This window comes from Lampetra fluviatilis, chromosome 35 (assembly GCF_964198595.1).
Source record: "Lampetra fluviatilis chromosome 35, kcLamFluv1.1, whole genome shotgun sequence".
Lineage (NCBI taxonomy): Eukaryota > Metazoa > Chordata > Hyperoartia > Petromyzontiformes > Petromyzontidae > Lampetra > Lampetra fluviatilis.
In genome coordinates, this window is record NC_136309.1 from 3,352,637 (window position 1) to 3,359,599 (window position 6,963).

The window sequence follows — 6,963 nt, forward strand, 5'->3', positions numbered from 1 at the left end:
TGCTGGCCACCCACCCCGCCTCCCGGCACCGTGTTCCGTGCCGACCTTCATAGGGGGCTCGCTAAGAAGTCTGTTAAGCCTCTACGGGGTTGGAGGGAGGGGGAGCGATGGATCGTTGTCTTTGTATTGAAACACACGCGCCACGTGTCACGCACGTGCCACCACACAGAGGCAATCATCAGCGTCGAGCGCTCCCGAAGTAACAAACAAACGACCGGCTTCCTCCTGCTGCTGCTGCTGCTGCTACTCCGACTACTCATCTTTCGCCAATTTTCCCAACGATTTCGAATTCCTGGAACTTCTCGTGTTTCGCGGGCGTTCAGATTTCCGCGGCGAAGCGGCGCTTCTAAAGTTTCCGTCTATCCCCCCCCCCGTCACCACCACCGCAGGGCGTTCGGTGTCGCGTGTGCAGGCGGTGCAACTGCGCTGGCTCCAGAGTTGTTTGGGGGGAGTTTGGGTTTGGGGGGGGGTAGGGTGGCTATGGAAGGGCGGTGGATGGTAGAAATTGCCAGCCACGCAAAGTCAACTCACACACATAGACCCATAGAGTTGCATGTAGACTCATAGGGACCCATAGAGTTGCATGTAGACTCACATAGAGACCCATAGAGTTGCACGTAGACTCACATGTAGACCCATAGAGTTGCATGTACTCACATGTAGACCCATAGAGTTGCATGTACTCACATAGACCCATAGAGTTGCATGAAGACTCATAGGGACCCATAGAGTTGCACGTAGACTCACATGTAGACCCATAGAGTTGCATGTACTCACATAGACCCATAGAGTTGCATGAAGACTCACATAGACCCATAGAGTTGCATGTACTCACATAGACCCATAGAGTTGCACGTAGACTCACATGTAGACCCATAGAGTTGCATGTAGACTCACATGTAGACCCATAGAGTTGCATGTACTCACATAGACCCATAGAGTTGCATGAAGACTCACATAGACCCATAGAGTTGCATGAAGACTCACATAGACCCATAGAGTTGCATGTACTCACATAGACCCATAGAGTTGCACGTAGAACCACATGTAGACCCATAGAGTTGCATGTACTCACATAGACCCATAGAGTTGCATGAAGACTCACATAGACCCATAGAGTTGCATGTACTCACATAGACCCATAGAGTTGCATGTACTCACATAGACCCATAGAGTTGCATATACTCACATAGACCCATAGAGTTGCATGTAGACTCACATAGACCCATAGAGTTGCATGTACTCACATAGACCCATAGAGTTGCATGTACTCACATAGACCCATAGAGTTGCATGTACTCACATAGACCCATAGAGTTGCATGTAGACTCACATAGAGACCCATAGAGTTGCATTTAGACTCACATAGAGACCCATAGAGTTGCATGAAGACTCACATAGAGACCCATAGAGTTGCATGAAGACTCACACAGAGACCCATAGAGTTGCATTAGACTCACATAGAGACCCATAGAGTTGCATGTAGACTCACACAGAGACCCATAGAGTTGCATATAGACTCACATAGAGACCCATAGAGTTGCATGTAGACTCACATAGAGACCCATAGAGTTGCATGAAGACTCACACAGAGACCCATAGAGTTGCATTAGACTCACATAGAGACCCATAGAGTTGCATGTAGACTCACATAGAGACCCATAGAGTTGCATGTAGACTCACACAGAGACCCATAGAGTTGCATATAGACTCACATAGAGACCCATAGAGTTGCATGTAGACTCACATAGAGACCCATAGAGTTGCATTAGACTCACATAGAGACCCATAGAGTTGCATGTAGACTCACACAGAGACCCATAGAGTTGCATGTAGACTCACACAGAGACCCATAGAGTTGCATGTAGACTCACACAGAGACCCATAGAGTTGCATGTAGACTCACATAGAGACCCATAGAGTTGCATGTAGACTCATATAGACCCATAGAGTTGCATGTGGACTCACACAGAGACCCATAGAGTTGCATGTAGACTCACACAGAGACCCATAGAGTTGCATGTAGACTCACATAGAGACCCATAGAGTTGCATGTAGACTCATAGAGACCCATAGAGTTGCATGTGGACTCACACAGAGACCCATAGAGTTGCATGTAGACTCACACAGAGACCCATAGAGTTGCATGTAGACTCACACAGAGACCCATAGAGTTGCATGTGGACTCACACAGAGACCCATAGAGTTGCATGTAGACTCACAGAGACCCATAGAGTTGCATGTAGACTCCCATAGAGACCCATAGAGTTGCATGTAGACTCCCATAGAGACCCATAGAGTTGCATGAAGACTCACACAGAGACCCATAGAGTTGCATGTAGACTCACATAGAGACCCATAGAGTTGCATGTAGACTCACACAGAGATCCATAGAGTTGCATGCAGACTCACTAATGCTCTGTACACTAGTTATTGATCTGTTTGTTGTTGTGAGTTTCTTTATAGCTCATCGGATTTCTCTGCAGGATTAAATAAAGATTCTGATGTAATTTCTCATTCGCAGATATATATTCACGTCACATACATATACGCATTATATATTTATAACTTATATATAGATGTCAGACACGGATAGTGTGTATATATATATAATTATATATAATTATATATATATCTCTCTAGACGCACTTGTAAGCGAGACCGCCGTCACTGACTCGGCCCTTTCATCAGCCCGGAGATCACCGCCACGGACACGCAGCCGGCACGGAGGAGGTCTCGTGCGGGTCGCCTGTTCCCCGTGAAGCCACCGAACCTGCTGCCGTTCCACGACACACACCAGGGGGGCAGGAGGGGGGCAGGGGGGGGGGCAGGGGGGGGCAGGGGGGGGGGGTAGGGGGGCAGGGGGGGATTCATGGGCAGCTGTGGGAGGTGGTTGATGGGGAGGAGGGGGTGGGGTGGGGGATTAAATAGACGCCGCAGAGAAGGAGGAGAGATGGAGGGGGTGGAAAGGAGGTGGTGGAGGGAGTGAGAAGGGGGTGGATTGGGGGATTAGAGGGGGATTGGAGGGGGTAGAGAGGAGGGGTGGAGGGGGATTGGAGGAGGGATGGAGGGGGAGTAAGAATGGGGTGGAGGGGGTGTAAGGAGGGGGTGGAGGGGGGATTGAGGGGGATTGGAGGGGGTAGAGAGGAGGGGGTGTAGGGGGATTGGAGGAGGGATGGAGGGGATGAAAATGAGGGGGTGGATTGTTGGATTGGAGGGGGTTAGGAGGGGATAGAGAGGAGGGGTGGAGGGGGATTGGAGGAGGGATGGAGGGGGATTGGAGGAGGGATGGAGGGGATGGAAAGGAGGGGGTGGAGGAGGATTGGAGGGGGTAGGGAGGAGGGGTGGAGGGGGAATGGATGGGCTGAAGGAGGGAGGGATGGAGGAGATCACAAGAAGCGAGAGACAGACGCGGGGGGAGGGAGGGAGGTGGGTGAGTGGATTGAGAGAGATATGGAAACCCGGAGGGAGCGAGTGACGGAGGGTGAGAAGGGTGAGAAGGGTGGGGAGGGATGGAGGGAACGGGGGGGGGGGAGGAGGGGGGTTAGAGGGACGAGGGGGGGTGGATGTTACTTGGCGATCCGCCGCGATTTGCTTTCATGTGCTGCACCGGGGCCGCCCGCGTGATCTGTTTTTTGATCCGCATCAAAATGTCACAGAAAGCGCCGCTCCCTTCAACTCCGCTTATCAGATCACGCGCCGGGCGGTGGCGGCCGCAGTGGGAGGGGGGGGGGGGTGAGGGGGTGGGGGCGGAGGGGTGGGGGCGAAGGGGTGGGGGCGGAGAAGGCAAGGGGGCGGGGGGAGGGAGTCCCCCGCTAAATGGTTGGGGCGGCGCCGTCTCTCTGTTGGCGGTCCTGAGCCAAAGTGCTGGTAATTCCACATTCCTATGACGGGGGGCGGCGGAGGCGGCGGCGCGGGGGAGGGGAGGGGGAGAAGGAGGAGGGAGGGGGGTGAATCTATAATAGGAATATTGTTTGTTTTGATGCTGTGGTGCATAAGCACAAATAACAACAACAACACAGTAACCTCAATATGAGAGATGTTATTACCAGAAGCCAACTTTGTGTCCCAGTCACGGGCTTAGATCCCCAATAAATGACGCCATCTCGCCCGCCAATCAGAACACGAATTCACACAATTGGAGAAATCCGATGAGCGACAAAGCTCTTCGTCCCCCCCCCCCCCCCCACAACAGACGTCCAGTAGTAAAAACGCCTCGCCAATGAAGCAACATTCGGCAACCAACGTGACCAGCACGTTGGTAGAGGGTATCCTGGACGTGGTGTGCCGGGTTCTAACCCCGCTGGAATCTCGCCCGTCAGGCACGGGGAGCGGTGGGCGCTTACGCTACGAACCCGCAGCAAGGAAGTTCGACTCCCTGCACGGGGCCACGGTTCGCTCGACTCGGCTTCAAAACACGAGCTACCCGGCGCGGCGTGTCAACATCGCCACGCTCTGGGGGGGAGGAAGACAAAGGCGTCGGGGCGTGGTGCTGCCAAACCCACCCCACCCCCGCTTCGTGTGCCGTCGGTGCTCGCTAACAGCACTTGCCCCAACGGTACGTCGCAGGCTATACGGGGCGCCTTTGTCTTTGTCGCGCGCGGGGGGTTGCACGGTTCGTTAAGCGCTACGGTGTTCGGGGTCCGTTTAATCATCCGCTGGATGATACCGTGGGGCCGAGGCGATCTCCCTCTCGCTCTCTCGCTCTCTCTGACCTGGGTTTGAACTTTCAGCCTCGCGATCGGGAGTGGCCGAGCGAGAACGCGCTAATTAAACTTTTTTTTCAACACACCAAAGACAAAGATCCCCCGTATAGCCTGTAACACACTGTTGGGGGCAAGTGCTGTTCGCGAGTAGCACCCGTGAAGGCCGGCCACAGCTCACGCTGAGGCGATGCTGCGCGGGCCAGCACCACGCCCGGCCGCCTTTGTCTCTTTCGTGGCGATGTCTACGAGGATTCATATTCTTAGGTTTTTTCGGTAAAGTCACCTAAGAATATGAATCCTTGCAGTCACGAAAGCTTCAAATCTAGAATGTCTACGAGGCTCAGCGATGACGATAACCGACTGCTGCGCCGCTGCTGAACGCGGTCGTCTGAGCCTCACCACGTGAACTGCGCTGGGTTGCGCGTCTACGGCAGCAGCAGTACGGAACAAGAAGATGAAGATGATGTTGATGATCTCGTCCAGGAGCATGAGAAATCGTCATCACGCGAACCTCGCTCATCCTCCAAGCAGCAGTAGAGGCGGAGGAAGCGGGAGGCTGTTTGGCTCAGCCATGGAACAGAGGCGGCGGTGGTCACACGCATCTGCGGCCGTCTGGAACGTTCCTCCTGCCCACGTTAGGAAGCCCACTGGGAGCTGCGCACTTTTAAATCATCATCTAGATCGACGAACTCATTTCGTTAGAACGGCTTTTTTGTGTCTCGTTTGTTATCCCCCCCCCCCACCTCCTCCCGCAGCTGCGATTAGCACGGATGACTACGTACGGTGCGGAAAAAGTTCCACATACGTGCGAACCGTCCTGCGATACGAACTGGGCGGCCACCAACAGTGCCGTAGAGACTTTGATCCGCTCCCGGCGCGCCTCTCTCCTAGGTCGACTCAGCCTCAAACGAGTACCTGCTGCGGTATATAATACAAAAAAGAACCACATCTGCAATCGGGGAGACAAAGGCGGCCGGGCGTGGTGCTGGCCACCCAACTCCCTCGTGTGCCGTGCCGGCCTTCATAGGTGCTCGCTAACAGCACTTGCCCCTACAGTCTGTTAAGGTTGTACGGGGGATCTTTATCGTTGTGTAACACTCACACTGTGTGTGTCTGTGTGTGTGTAACACTCACACTGTGTGTGTGTGTCTGTGTGTGTGTGTCTGTGTGTGTGTAACACTCACACACTGTGTGTGTAACACTCACACAGTGTGTGTGTGTCTGTGTGTGTGTGTAACACTCACACTGTGTGTGTGTGTCTGTGTGTGTGTAACACTCACACTGTGTGTGTGTGTGTCTGTGTGTAACACTCACACTGTGTGTGTGTCTGTGTGTGTGTAACACACACACACTGTGTGTGTGTGTAACACTCAAAATAATCGCCACTCGGGAGAGACAAAGGCGGCCGGGCGTGGTGCTGGCCACCCACCTTCTCGTGTGCCACAGTGCCGGTAGCCTTCATAGGTGCTGCTCGCTAACAACACTTGCCCCCAACAGTCTGTTATGGGGCTCCACGGATGGAATGAGATGGGGGGGGGGGGGTAATGGATGGGGCGGGGAGCATTGCCTTTGTATTGTGATCGCAAGCTGGCAAGACGCAATGGGCCGCTTTGTGAGTGGCGGCCTTCATCCAGCAGTGGATGGATCGTGGCCCGAGCGGTGACGGCGATGATGTGGTGGTAAATCGAGGCCGCTGCCAGGAGCTGCGTCACCCGGCGAGACGCAGTGATAGCGAAACAACACTGGCACGCGTGATTGCACCTGGATTGTTATCAGATGGCTCGTTATTTGTTTCCAGCAAGCACGCACGGTTACCCCCCCACACACACACACAGCCTCCACCACACCAACCTCCTCCCCACCTTTACGGTTCCGAGCGGAGTTTAATTGTGACTCTTTCAAGCGTTTTTCTCTCCACGTTTTAGCTTTCAAAGAGTCGTCGGCGTTTTCCCCCCCCACCCCACCATCCCACCCCGTACCACGCCCGTGCAACACGCGGTTGGAGGCATGCGCGTCTCACCCCCCACCCACCACCCCCGTACTACAAGAGCCGCAGACAATCGAGAAGTAAGGCAGCAAGCGAGACTCGATTAGTTCATGGGAGTTGTGTTTGTTGTGGTGCGCGTCTGTGTGTGTCTGTGTGTGGGAGGGGGGGGGGAGCGGTGGCGTAGCGGTTAGCGCTACGCTGCGCTACGAACCTGGCCACCCGGGTTCGATTCCCGCTCACGGCCAACACCGGCGACGATTATCTGAACCG